This window comes from Rousettus aegyptiacus, unplaced genomic scaffold (assembly GCF_014176215.1).
Source record: "Rousettus aegyptiacus isolate mRouAeg1 unplaced genomic scaffold, mRouAeg1.p scaffold_m13_p_8, whole genome shotgun sequence".
In the NCBI taxonomy this organism is placed as follows: Eukaryota; Metazoa; Chordata; class Mammalia; order Chiroptera; family Pteropodidae; genus Rousettus; species Rousettus aegyptiacus.
In genome coordinates this window covers 46,355,110-46,367,790 of record NW_023416311.1, presented here as the reverse complement: position 1 = coordinate 46,367,790, position 12,681 = coordinate 46,355,110, and positions in this window count along the sequence as shown.

Genomic DNA, 12,681 nt, shown 5'->3' with positions numbered 1-12,681 from the left:
AGAGGAATCATATCCATCTCATGATGGATTGTTGCTGGGCCTACCCAACCTTTTAATGTGGTGGGTCTGACAGGACCCAAACTCCAATGGGCAGTGCAAGCTGCCTGGTTACTAATTGTCCTGTGCTCAGGGTGACCAAATGTCCCAGTTTTCACAGGACTGAGGGGTTTCCCATGATGTGCAACTTTTAGTGCTAAAGTTAAAAAGCAGGGGAAGGCTTAGATGAATGGGGGTGTGTTGGCCATCCCACCCACAGTCAGACATTCTGTCTCTAGGAGGACCCTGTCAGTGTGCTAAGAGCTGTATTTCAAAAAGCACAGAATTCTCCACTAAACATAACATAGCTTTGTTCCAGAACTCTAGGAAGTGTTGTTCTCCCACTGGGAATTCCCATAAATTCTTTGAGGGCATCCACCCAGATGTTCTTATTCTATGTGTCAAGGTTCCAGGTTTCCCAGCCAGGGCCCTGACCTTGGGTTAACAGACCTGTGGTGGTTGGCTGAGCCACTCCGACTTGAAGTCCTGGGCTTTGTCCTCAGCTTGCTGTGCTCTCCAGCTAGAGAAGACGAGAGCTTCAGTGCATGCGAGCAAAGTTGCCTGTTACTCATCTTCAGCTGTTCATGAGCTTTCTGTGGAATATCCACAGCACTTAGCAATAGACATTTAGTCCCACAGTCTTTAGGTCTACGTTTCCGGAAGTTTCAGGTGCCTTACATACTGCTCTTACTAGTACATTCCCTGCTACAAATACACCATCCCATTCACCCCTGAGGAAAGTTTTAGCAATAGGACCACCACCAGGTGCCAGAAAATGGGCCCCAATTGCCAACCAGGCTGTGAGTAATTTGGCTTTCAAACACCATTTTTTATCACCCCCTGTTTTCTCAGACGTTTCTCAGTATCAGCTATTGCAAGGGTGATTCTTCAGAAGCATTCACTGAAACAGTTTGGGGAGCAAGATACATAGTAGGGATTAAAGGGAAGGGAGAAGAGACAGGATGGTTCCAAGAAGAAGTGGATCTGTGATGCTGGCCTGGCAAAACTTTGGCTAACCTGGCGAGGTGCTCTGGAAAGCCTGTTGGCTGGAAAGTCTACTTCGGGCTACCCTGGAAGCGTGTGACGGGTCGACTGGCTTCTACAGCTGAGGCTGACACTCACGGAACTGACAGCTGGAGGCCGGTGTTAACTGCACTCACACTCTGTTGCCAGTCAGGAGGTCCGCTTAATGGCGGGTCGGCACAGTGCATGTCCGCGCCCTCCACCCTGCTCTCTGCCGGCAACGCAGAGGCTTGGTGAACCCGGGCCTGAAATGGATGCAGGACCTAAGCCACGCTGAGATTCCTCGCTCGTGCGTTCTACAAAATGAGCCCTTTATTTTCCCATTGTAGAAGGAGGGGGAAGATGGCAAAAAGGATCAAAGAATAATTATGGTGATATTAGAAAGTAAAAAAAAAAAAAAAAAAAAAAAAAGGCACCATGACAGTCTGACAGTCTGAGGGGGAAAAAAATGAAAGCTTGTGGCCCTCCAGATACCCTCTTTCAATGTCTTTGCTTTTTCATCTTTTCCCGTCGAAGACCCAGAATAAAAGCATTTGGGCCAGAAATTTACCTAAGTCTCCTAAAACAAAACAAAACAAAACTAGAAGTGTCTATATGAACCTTTCTTGCAGATTTCTGCCAGGAATGTCCAATGGAATGCTGTTTGTTCTTCCTTACATTTGGAAATTCAAACGGGAAAAGGGAAATCTCTTGTTTCAAAAATGCCGGTCCTAGAAATTCCACAACTGGCCCTATTTCCCACCTTCTCTCCAGCTATCTCATGCCCGCCCCACACCGACCATCCTGCAGAGGGCTGACCAAGGGCTCTGCCCTTTGGTGTGACCAGCCATACAGATACAGTGAGACCACTTTCTATAGGTCTACAACATTGCATGTTTAAAAAGTTAAGAACAATTTAAAGTGCAAGTATTACTCTGAAAATGCTCCCTAATTAATAAATGTTCTACATTTTTATGTGGGAATGTTTAATATTTAATTTTTCAATAATTTTATCATTTATAATTTATTAAATTTATTTTGTGGCTTGTATTTATTAAAAATTGATCTACTTCCTATTTCTTTTATTCCAATGTTAGATTATTTTTATGGGAAATGAAAAAAACTGATGCTTTTAAGTCATAGGACTCTTAAGGCCCCAAAAGTGGCATATTAAAGCTCCAATATCTTAAGCTTTCCTTATGATATCTCTCCCAACATTTTCTCAATGACTATTGCATTTGTGTAGGTCAAGAGATCAGCAACCCTTGAGAAGTGGACTAAGATGTTCAGCTTTTTTCTCCGATGAGCTGGGAGTAGAGGTTATTGCAGTGCTAAATTTCCTGGTCTAAGAATGATACAGACTTAGAGCCACAATGGGCTATATGCCCTTAAAAATTCAGACCCTCCATGAAGATGCGTTGAGTCTGGGTTTGCTAGCTCTTGAGGACTGACAGCTCAAGTGTGTTAAGTTTCCAGTAAGGTAATAAATAGAAAAGAAGGGCGGGGCTGGCAGAGAATACTAGAAGTGGAATTGGTGGTAAATGCCAACCATCCAAAACCAAATGTTTTCAAAGGAACAGAACATTTCTGATGTCTGTGGTCTGGATTCTGCAAGCTTGCAGCCTCTGCAAAGGAGCCCTTGAGACTTAAATTGAAATCTGAATGTAGGGCCATATGTCCTCCTAGATGGAGGGAACGCTATTATTAAACTCCTTGGCATACTGTGGATTTTAGGCAGCTTGAGTTGTGCTTAAGGTTAGGAGACCACATGTGTGTTAAGTGGACTAGGATACTAGGATACATCTGGCACGCACACAGCAGGTCCAGTTCATTCAGTGCATGCATGTTAATTGGGCATTTACTATGGGAGGTACCCATGAGGTCAGATGAAAAAAAAAAAGCGGTGCAAGAGGCAAAGAGCATTTCAATGAGAGTTGGCGGCATGAACAGAGGGAAGCAGGACCTTTGCTATTCTATAAGTCACCAAAATTCTATGAACAAAAGCCCATCAAACAGGCTGTGAGCCTTTTAAAGATATGATATAAAATCATTAATGTCAAACTCTACCACTCACCACATTTGACATTTTTTATGACAACTTGTGAACATGGTTTCTCACCCCTGTTAGAACCAAGGGCAGAGTCCACATCTGTCTTATCTTTATTTCCCAGCATCTAGCACAGTGCTTTGCTCAAAGTAACTTTCCACAAAAATGGGCCAAATTAATTAATGTTTATACCCAGACCATCTCTAGCTTGCAAGCCACAGGAAGATAGGTTGGATATATTTTTCATCAATATACCTGCCAAGGAGCCCAGAACAGTGTTTTGCACTGAAAGTGCTGAATAAATGCTGATTCGGTTGAAGAGAAACCTCTGATACCCAATTTCTTTTCTGATCCTGGCCTCCCCCCATGCCCTTCTCCCAACCTGGCAATCCTGAGTTGGGTCTCCGTGAGTGCCAGACACAGCTCGCTCCTCTAATCTAGCTGCTGAGCGTCTGTAGCATTTTGATATAATGCATTAAAACATTTTCTGAGCCAAGTGTTTTACACAACATAAAATATTTTTCTATGTTAATGTTTCTTTTATTGAGTTTTTTACAAAAAAAAAATTATCACACATTCTACAGATATTCAGCAACACTTACTCAACTGAAACACAAAATAAAATTACAGAAACACCAAATACAGACATTCTCTCAAATTAACCAGAAGGAACTGATTGTTAGCGAGGGGTAAATGCCACAATGTAAATTGCAGCACAGCCCTTGCCTAGGGGTCTCTTCCATCAAATGTCACATTAGTGAGACACTTTACATGTAGGTCGGCTTTACTGTCCCTTTATCTACTGACTCAGCAATCAGGATGGAGAGACTGAGCACTCCGAGTTTAAGTTCATAGGAGAGGACTTATATTGTAGCTTCAGGGGTCCCAAAGCAGACAGATACTACACAGCGCACAGCCTGAAATGAATGGAAGCAAGGAGGACGTGTCACCTCAGCAAGAGCCACTGAGTTGAGGGGAACACTTCCCACCAGAGGAAAGTAGAAGTGTCCTCGCCCTGGGGAGGGACCATAGCTTGGGAAAAAGGTGACATGGAGATGTCAGAGGGGAGCGAATATTAAAGGTCTGGGCATGGAGGTGATAGTGTGAGAAGGAGGAAGTGTAGGGAGGATGTTAAGTAGATCAGTGACAGAGATCATGTGGAGCCACCTCTGTTCTGGGATGAGAGGCCACAGCTGTGCACGGTGTTCAGCGAGGACTTAGGGCGAGTGTGCAAAGCTCCACTCTTTATACTTCCATTTGCAACTGCAAACCACACCAATTTGGTTCCCCTGTGAGTCAGAGGCAAAGGGCCAAGTAGCCTAGAGCCTGGCTGATAGGGTTAATAGCATTTGTGCATATAGGCATCATATCTGATCTTTGAAAGCATGATATATTTGCACTCCTAACTGACAGATGAAGAGGCCAAGGGCAGGAAGTTTGAGTACCTTGCAAAATCTTTCACTTCATGGACAGGGGGAGACCCAGGGCTGGAATTTAGGCCCTCTGACTACTCACTCACTGGTCGTCTACCTTGTTTCCTTTACAGTTCTGGTAAAATTTCACCCCCTCAGTGAAGGTTTTCGTGATCACCACATCTAAGTGGAAATTATCACTCCATATCATCTCTCTTTGTTCCCTTTCCCTGCCCTAATACTTATCACCACTAGAAATATGAAATATTTGTCTGCTTCTTTAGTGAACTTTCCCCCTTCCCCATTACAATGTAAGCTCAAGGAAACAAGATCTGTCTGTTATATCCACTGCTGTATCCTCTAAACCTGCAACTGCCTGGTATAACATCTTTGCCTAATCCTTTCTGATATGTGTGGACCAGGACTTCTGAATTACCTGGAGATCTTTTTCAAATGAAGATTCTGACTCCTGGGGTAGGACCTGTCATTCTGATGTTGCTGCTCTGGGGATTATTCACCAGGACACTTGGTCTTCTGTTAGCTCTGATTTGGTGGTGGGTGGAGATGTCCCTAGAGGAAAGCAAGGAAGGGGTAGAAAGGAGGGGAACAGCTGAAAAGAACCTCTTGTAGGTAATTTTCTATCCTCAGCAATGCCTCTTTGATCTCATGTACACCATAATGTTTGATCTTTCAAAATTGCACTTACCAACTTCTACCCATAGCACCTTGACAAGGCACCAAGCCTCGGATTTACCAGGCCCCCCCTCGCAAACACTTCAGGAGCAGCACTGCAGTTGAAAACCTGGTTTAATTCCTAAGCATACCTTAAAACAGAAACGCCTCAAAGGCTGCAGCTAAAGGAGCCTACTCTCTCACACGGGGATTTTCTTTAGGATCTGTTTGGCAAACACGTATGTTTCTTACTTTGAGGCAGGCCATGTCAGCAGTTTAATTTAAGACATCAAATGAGAAGCAATCTGTCTGGTATAACCTTTTGCTGGTGAAATGAACAGCCTCTGAGCCAGTTCCCAGAGAACACTCTCATTATCCTGGTCTCCGTGACATGGGACACATTGTCTCTTTTCTTGACTTGACCTTAACACATCACTGATGCAAAACATATTTCTAGTTTGAAAAAATAGTCATCTAGAAAATAAAACCATTTCATCATCTCAGCCACATTCCTGAGCCTCAGCACTGCAGAAAATGTGTTTTGTTTGGTTTGTGCCACTGACTGAATTCAGCCTCTTAAAAAATTAGGGGAAATATTTGTGAGCTGAGAGACACTCTGCAAAAATGTATTCTTTCCATTCAAAATATAAAGTCAAGAGACTAAGATCAATGGGAACATGAACACTTTGATTTTGGTCACAATATGTTCTTAGAAACTGAGGGATAAAGGGAATTTCATTTATAAGTAAAGACTTATGATCAAATTCAAGAAAAAATAGCAAAAATGTGATCTATATCATGGAGCATTTTGGAGAAATGGGGGAAGGAAAATTAGGGACTATTTAATTTAATAAGACATTTTCACATGGCCTGGAGAGGGAGACTTGTTCAAAACTATATAGCTACAATTGAAAGAGGTAGGACTAGAATTCAGGTCTTCTGGTTTGCAGGCTAATAATTTCTCCATCTCACCTACTTTCTTCTTTGATAAATGTCCTATACAATGGAAACACTTATACTTACTGGTACATTTCTTACATGAGAGCCTCGTTGCACTCATTTCAGTTAGGATTAGCATCAACTCCTACTAACGATGTCTAGAACAAGATAAACATGTATATCTCATTCACTTAAAAGAAGTCTAATGGTAGGCAGATCTGATGTAGTGGCTCTGCAGAAAATAGGGACTCACTTTTAACTTTTTATTTTATCCATTTATTGTCAATTCATGATTCAAGATGGACGTTGAAATTCCAACTATTATGTCCATCCCACATGCTGGAAGGTGAGAAGAAATATAGTAAGGAAAAGGACTTTTCTTCTGTCTCTGTCACATGGAGACTTATATAAATTCTCTCCCAACAATTTCTGCTTATATCTCACTAGCCAGAAATTCTGTTGCCACAATGAGACTGAGAAATGTGCATTGTGACTCTATATCAGATTGGGGCTCTCTATTCCTGAGGAAGAAAAAGAATGTGTGTATTGGGAGGCCATGAGTTATCTCTGTCCCTGCACAAAATGCCTGTGCAGCACTGTGCAGCACTAAAAGCATTTCCCTGGTATGTCTAAATGTGGCCTCTTCAAAACCATACATTCTGGTAGTAGTAAGCAGCTCGTATTGGACTAACTCTCCCACATACAATAACTAAACTCTGGGAGAAAACAAACAAACAAACAAACAAACACTCTCTTGAAGTCACTGTGGAACATCCAAAAGTGGGCAGCTATTAAAAGAATTCATCATTTAAAGAAGGAAACCACATTCCTTGGGCAAGATCCACTTTTACATGACTTTTCCCTTGAGGGCACTCCCCAGTCTGAATGGTAGCAGGGAAGGTTTGAACCTGAGCAGAAAGCTCTAGACTTGGAGGGTCAGAGAAGAGTCCAAGAGATGGGAAATTGAATGAGGAAATCCTGGAAATGAAAGAGACCCATTAGAATCTACATATAAACTCTCAGCCAAGCCTTGGTTGACTCCTGTTCTGCGCACACGTGGGGAAGACTATAAACAGCCCAACGAAAGCAACAACTGAAAGGCTAAGAAGAACGAAAAGATATTTCAGCTCTGCCAACATAGGCGAGAGAGAGTTGGGAGTTTAAGACTCTCCAAGTTACAGGGACTTGGTTATTATTTTTTCAAATGTTTTTCTCCTCCATTCTTTTCTTCCTCTGTCTGGGACTCCAATTGCATATGTATTAAGCCCCTTGTTGTAATTACTGGCTAGTGGAGCTTTGTTCTTTTCACCACCTCCCACTTTTTTCTCTCCATTCTTCAGATTAGATCATTTCTCTTGCTATATATTCACATCCACTGACTCTCCTGCCAACTCACATTTGCTCTTAAACCCATATTCAATGAGTTTTCTATTTCGATATTATACTTTTCAGTTCTAGAATTTCCATTTTTAAATATAGTTTCCATTTCTTTGCTGAGATTCCCCATCTGTTCACTCATTATGACCATTTTTTCCCTAAGTACTTGGACATATTTACAATAGTTTCTTTAAAGTCCTTGCCTGGTAGTTACAATATCTGAATCCTATCAGGTCTATAGGATTCTTGAGTATGAATTAAATTTTCCTTTTCCTTCAGGTACCTATTATTATTATTATTATTATTATTATACACAGGACATAAGAGATAACATGTTTACATTCCAGCTTCTGTTATCGTCTATCAATTTTTATTTTTACTTTTTCCATTAGGCAGTTAGATTATTAGCCGATGATCTTGAACTTATGGAAGTTTATTTAGAGAGAAAACACAAATCATCAATAGCAGGATGGAAAAGGGGTATCATTTTAGATCCTACAAACATTGAAAAGATAACAAGAGATTATGAACAACTTTATACCAATATATTATATAACTCAGATGCACTGAAAAAAATCCCTTATGTTGTTCTGATACAAAACAAAATGAAACAATGCTCCCCTCAAAAACCCCCGAAATAAAAACAATAATACCCAAATAGAAAAAGTTCCCACAGGAAAATCTTTGGCCCTATGATTTCACTGGGGGAATTCTTGAAAATATGTAAAAAAATAAATAATACCAATTTTACCTAAGCTCAATCAGAAAAATAAAGGAATATTATGAGGTCATAATATAACACAATAAAATAAATGAGGGAATCTGTATGATCACATAAATTGATTTTAAGAAATACTAAAAGGAAGTTTTTCAGGATGAAGAAAAATGATAGAAGAAAATTAATAAATACGAAGTAATGAAGACTAATAGAAATGGTAAATACGAGGGCAGATAGTAAAAAATTAAGACTAACATTTGACAAAATTCAGTATCCACTTGTAATAAAATTTCTCAGTAAAAACAAAAGTGAATCTTTTCAATCTTATGAAGGGCATCCATAAAATCCTACACCTGAGGTCAAACTTAATTATAAAAGATTAAATGCTTTCCCACTAAGATCAGTAACAAGGAGGTCAGCTCTCACTATGCTTATTCAGTATTGCACTGAAGGTGATAAGTCAGTGTAATAAATCAAGTAAAAGAAGTAAAAGGCATACAAATTAGAAAAAAATAAGCATTATCCTTATTATTGTGGATTTTTTGGCTTAAAAATTTTTAGGAATCTGAGAAACAACTACTAAAAACTAGTAAGTGAATTTAGCAAGTTTGCTAGATAAAAAGACAATGCATCAACGTAGCTGCACTTCTATATACTAGTATCAAACAATTTAAAAATGATAAAATTTAAATTACATTTATAGTAGATTAAAGTGCATACAACACAAGAATACATTTAATAAAATCAGTATCGCTACTCTGAAATCTACAAACATTGTTGAGAGTAATTAAAGAAGACTTTAATAGAGAAATATACCTTGTTTATGGACTATAAGACTCAAAATTTATCTAGACATTGAAATAAAATCCCAATTAAAATTCTAATGGATCCTTAAAATGGTTAGTTTTAAAAGACTGACAATATCAAATGTTGGTGAGGGTGTGGAATAATTTGAACTCTCTTTCATTGAAACTGGTAGTATTAGAAAATGGTATAGCCACTTCAGAAAACAATTTGAAAGTTTCTCACAAAGTCTATGTTTATACACATATCCTATGACCTAGTAATTCTACTCTAAGAACATATCCTATAAAAAGATTTATAGATGCTTTATTTATAATAGTAAAAACTGGTAACAACTCTAATATCTGTTAACAGGAAAAAAGATAGATAAATAAATGGTGGCATACTCATACAATGGAATATTGCTAAGCAATTGATATACACGATGGCATGGGTAAATCTCAAAAACAATCATGTGAGAAAATGACATTACACACAAAGAATACATACTGTATGATTTCATTTATAAGATGTTTAAAGCAGGTAAAAATAATATGTGATAGAAACCAGAACAGTGTTTGTCTATGGTGGGATGAGGTAATTAGGGAAATTCCCACATGGTTTTTATACACACACATATATATTGTATATCTTGTGTTGTAAATATTGTGTAGCTTGTTTGGGGTGTCTGTTACAAAAGTCTACACATTTGTCAAAATGTAGAAAATTATTTTAATATATGTGTATTTTATCATAGGTAAATTAGAGTTTAATTGAAAAAAAATGTTTTTTAAAACATGACCTCCCATTAGTTGGGTATATGTTTTGGTCTAAGCAAAAACCCTCTTATCAGCACAATCAGGACAGCTAGTTGGCTACTTAACTGAAGTTTACTAAAATCATTAAAAAAAATGTACATATATTTTTCAACACTTTCTTTGTAACATAAAAACATATATAAATTCATCGGCTAATCTTCTGATGTATAGCCAAAGCTTTTTTTCTTTTATTTGCTTTCTGCTTTGTCATTTTTGTATAAACCATCTCCATAAGATATCATCTATAATTTGTAGTTTCAATTTCTTTTAAAAGGAGTAAGAAATTAAATTCATTTTTGAAGCAATCTAAATGCTAGATCTTTCTGATTTTTATCTTTTTTCCCACATTCTACATCTTGTGTGCACTACAACTTATTTGAAAGATATTTTTGTGACTCCTTTCATTTGGATTTCCAAAGCATTCAACTTTGTTTTCATATTAGAGGAATGACAACTCTTTTTCTCTTTCTTATTTCATCAGTTTACATGATATTTAATTACATCGCAATAACCACAAAATCTTGCATTTACGCACTGCTCAGAGCTCTTGCCATTTAAATCCAAGATAATGGCCTTCTTCCATATATCTGGCTGTTATAAAGTCACAAGAAGAGGTAAAAAATCTTTAAAAAAAAATCAATAAACATCTTAAAGGGTTCCGCACCTTCCTTGGCCTCTTTGCATGGCCTTTACCCGAACACTATAATCCACAGCTCAACTGTGGCAATCCTCTCAACCCTTTCCTGTGTTCTTTTACTCTCTGAAATGAGAAGGCAAATAATGATTGTAAGGCCTTTCCATTATTTTGAAAGTGGCCAATAAACATATAATAGTACCCAGATTTTATAGTACTCTGGAGAATGCAGACTAGAACCCGGATCCAATACTACTACTACATGGCAATCAGAAGCCAATAGGTGATTAATAAAAAGCTCTGCACTCGGCTAGTGGAAATGTAAATTGGATCATCCCCTTTGAAAAATGCTGTGGTATCAATAAAATGAAAATATACAAATACTAGTACTTCTTCTCCTAGGTATGTACCCTGAAGTTGTGAGCTGTGTGTACTATGACACATGTACAAGAATGTTTTGGGCAGCAGGTTATGTAACTGTCCCAAATTGGAAACAAACCAGTGCTAGAGAGAATAAACAATAGTAGAGTATATAAATAGTGGTACATCCATACAACAGGATATTATGTAGCAATGAAACTGCGCAGAGTTACACAACAATATGGATGGATCCTATAAAGTAAAAAAAAAAAAGTCACAAAAGAGTACATACAGTACGATTCTTTCATAAAAAGTGCAAAACCAGGCAAAACCAAACAACATTTTTAAGGATGTGTATAGGTAGTAAAACAAAAATAAAAGCAAGAAAATTATTTCCTTTGAGGTCAGGAGAGTGGTGACATCTAGAGGGAGGGAGAGGCCTGGGCCTGTAAGGCGATACTTGGGCTGGAAGCTTCTAGGGTGCCCGTGACACTCTATTTCTTAAGTGGTATTGGCTTTGCAGCCATATTACAACTGTACACATGTGTGTTTTTCTTTTCTCTGTTTTATTCACAACAAATGTTTTAAAGCATAACGTTTTACATAGTTCATTTACTTCTCTCCTCATCACTCCATCTCCCTACTGTACCACATTCCATGTTTGGGATTCACATTCAAACGTATCATTAATCATGGAGGTATAAAGATTCTGATCACTAATTTTTTTTAGAATTTTTGGTTAACTATAAAAATGAAGTAGAACTAGAAAGAAATGGGGACAGTAACATTCAATGGTAGCCATAGGGAAATAGTAGGGTAGTAGACTAAATATCCATTAGTATACATTTGAGCAAATTCAGATATCTAAATTATCTAATAATGAGGGGTGCCAGTAAGAAAGAACAGAAGACTGAATAAACTGTATTCAGCAGTCATCATTTAAGAGTAGATGGTACTTGTGGGCATGTGAGCAGGCCACACCACTGGAAGATTTTAGGCTAGAGAAAGGGACTCAGTGAGTACCCACCAACCTCATCCTGCCATGTACCCTCAGGCCACTTGACACTGATGCCTTTTATCTCCAGACCTCTCAAGTGATGCCAAAATGTGGAAAAAGTATGAGAAATATTCACTCATATTTATAATGTGAATAAAAGAGCTGAAACAAATGCTTGTCCTTTGGATGTTTCTCTTTTCCTAGGCTAATGATACTCATACAGTTTTATTAGCCAAGCAGAATCACAGGAAAAGGGATGCTATTTAGGGTTATTTCTTAGAGATGATTTTACTTTTCTGAAGTTAATTTTCTGGAGATGGTTGCATTTCAAGGAGTAAGGGAACTATATTGCTGCATTAGGATCTACAAAATATATCAAGAAATGAATTAACTTTAATCAGCATAATGCCCCAAACAGGAAACAACCTAGTATCCACCAGTGGGTGTGTGGATAAATAAATTGTGGTTTATCCATTTAATAAAATTGATAACTTGACCCTGAGTGTTCATTTTGACTACAAATTATCACATTATCAGACAAGTCTCTGTACTACTCAAAGGTTCTGATGCTGAGTTTATCTGTATAATTAAAAATAAAGTGATAATGAAAGGACCCCCAACTGCTTTACAAAACAGTGTAGTTGTCCTTTGATTCCTGTGGTAATGACATGACAGATATGCCACAAGAATTCTCACAGCTGCCTCAGCACCACATGGACAGCTGTTCAGCTTAGAATTCCAATGATGGTCAGGTAGAAACCAAGAAATTATGCAGCGCTATGCTCCCAGAACAGGAGAGGAGAAGGGCGAGACTAGTGTGTTCTCCCACCCCGCCACCTGCTTAGACATGGCATTGTGTACATTCTGCTTCACATGGAGCTAACCT